This window comes from Octodon degus, unplaced genomic scaffold, assembly GCF_000260255.1.
Source record: "Octodon degus isolate 3935 unplaced genomic scaffold, OctDeg1.0 scaffold00252, whole genome shotgun sequence".
Lineage (NCBI taxonomy): Eukaryota > Metazoa > Chordata > Mammalia > Rodentia > Octodontidae > Octodon > Octodon degus.
In genome coordinates this window covers 2380505-2383292 of record NW_004524828.1, presented here as the reverse complement: position 1 = coordinate 2383292, position 2788 = coordinate 2380505, and positions in this window count along the sequence as shown.

The window sequence follows — 2788 nt, the reverse complement described above, 5'->3', positions numbered from 1 at the left end:
GGAAAACTTGAAGCCAAATGATGTTTTCTTTCTTAAAATTATTCATTCTGGACATTTTGTCAGAATAATGAAAAGTATATTAACCTTGGTTAAAAAAATATTTGACATAATATCATAATTATAAGAGAAATATAAAAGAAAATAATATTTAATAGAATGATTTGCTATTAATTAGCAGAAATGTGTAGTTATAAGTATAATCATTTTGATTATATGTCATTTGTATGAAGAAATATCACATATAATAAACATGCAGTTAGAGGCAAAAACCAATACATATATGTTTGTTGATGGATCAAATGCTATTTGCAACATTGCTATTAATCTACTGTCATTTGATTCCTTTTTTTTTTTTTTGTGGCCAGTTCAGCCCACCCTGGGGAGTGAGGGCTGGCATGGCATGTGATGCCAGGATCCAACCACAGTCCCTGCATGCCTCCCTAAGCTTGCTTAAGCAGACACTTTAGACTGCTGAGCTATCTCATGGGCCCAGCCTATTGTCATTTGATTGTGAACATTCAAATGAAAAATGAATGAAATTTAAAATGAAACACAGTATAATCTTCCTTCAGTTTATATGACATTAAATTTCTGAAAACTTCAACAAATGTTAAAATATGACCTACATCTTTAGAATTTGATATTTGGGCTAAGGTCAGTTTTCAAAGTTCTCTATATTTACAAATCTCTCTCTCTCTCTCTCTCTCTCTCTCTCTCTCTCTCTCTCTCTCTCTCTCTTTCTGTGTTTGATGCCAAAGACCAAACCCAGAGCTTCCAGCTTGTTAGGCAAGTGTTTTACTGATGACTTAAATTCCCAGCTCTTAGATAAACAAATTTCTATTTTTTAAGAAACAAATTTCTAATAAAAAATTAAAATTATATAAAACTTCCTCTTATTTTTCAGGACATAGAGATTTTAGTTTCCTCTCATGTAAGTGATGAGAAATCCCACTTTGCTTGATATCTAAAATGCCTTCACAGATTTATACACTGTTTCTTTAGAATAGTGAAAAAGAATCCTTTTTTTTTTTTAATGTATTTGATTGTTGCAGGGTCTCATTTGTACTGATCCTCCTGCTTTCAGCCTGCCCAGTGCTTTGATTACAGGCATGTGCTAGTATTCCTGGACTCTAGCTGGCTCAGCCCATCCTCAAGGAAGAGCCAGCCTGGTGTGTGGTACCAGGGATCAAACTGCAGTCCCTCTGCTTGCCCTAGCTTGCCTAAGCTGAGGCTTTAGTCCACTGAGCCATCTCACTGGCCCCAAGAATCTTTCTTTTAGATGCTCTGAGCTTCCTGACAGTTTAGGGCACGTACCCAAATTGTCAAGCTAGGACACTTTTTAACCTATCATTTCAGCCAACGGACTTTAGACAGACAGATGTACATGTATGAATGTCTGAAGTACATAACAACAGTCTTCTACTGGCAAATCTTTACATGTAAATAGTGGATATTATTATAATTGATGAAGTAATATTAAATTTAAAATCATGTGCCAAGCTTTTATATCATATATTTCATTAACTTAGGAATGATCAAAAATGTTGGTTTTAATGTGTAAGATCATGTAATTTCTTGAAAGCAGTCTTCACAATGAAAATAATGCTAAAGGGGCTGGGGAGATGACTCAATAGCATAAGCGCTTGCTTGGCTAGTGCAAGGGCTTGAGTTCAATCCCCGTTTCTGCAAAAAGAAAGCTAAAGTACTAGTAATGATTATGAAGAATAGTTGATTTGTTCAACTAAACTGTAAAAAAAAAATGATATGTAACTGAGTGCTGGAATGAAGAAAGCCATAAAGCTGTGGTCTCCATGCGCAGCGGGAGTGCAAGCCACGTCAGGCAGCTAACAAATAAGCTAAGAGGTTGATCAGATGCTGAAGGTCCTTAAAAATCTGTCAGAAATGCTATTGATTGTTCAGTGATCAAGTTACCAGTGTTCATAATCTATAGAGGGCAAATTGCCTTTCTTTCCTTATGGATGCACTTAAGATTTTTGTAATGATGTTAAATAACTTATCAGTTCTAGTAAAATGAATACCTTCACTAGCGAATGTATAATTCCATTAAGTAAGTATTGCATTGAAAAGCCACAGATGGATTAATTGAAGCACTGCTGATTAACTGTTTGAATATTCTATATTAAACACTAACTTTGCAGCAGGTACTTCTAGATTTAGATATTTAAGCTTCAGATTTTTTGGTCACAGGAGGTTTAAAACGTTGATTTTACAGGAAAGAAGACTAGAAACTCAAAGAGGCTGTATTTTACTCAAGATCACACTTAAATATCCTAGTAATTTGATTGATCTTCACTTTAAGTCAGAGAAGTTTGACTTTTAGATAGCTTTAATTATAATGGAAGAAGGTGGGAAGGAGGATAAAAGGAGGAGAAGTGAAAAGCATTAAGATGTGTTATGCACACATGCTAACTCCTCATAATGAGGTAACCATGATGTACTGCAAAAATTTAATCTGACAAGTTAAACATTTTTAAATGTTTAAAAATCCCCCAATGAAGGGGTGAGGTTCAAATAGGTCTCATCCATGAAAGATGCCTCCCTCAACTGACGCCATTTTAGAAGCTGATCAAGTGCTCAGATTGCCAAGATTTCCTGGCTCCTTTCTTCTACTTTTCAGGCACACCACAAATATGTTGTGAAGGTGGACGACGTAGAACATTTTGGGGGGACACCAATTACAAGTTGGGTCCGGGGGTGTCTGAAGCTGTTCTTGTTCTGGCCTGTAAACCGGAAGGTGGGAACTTGCCTCTTTCTGTGGTCACAGCTG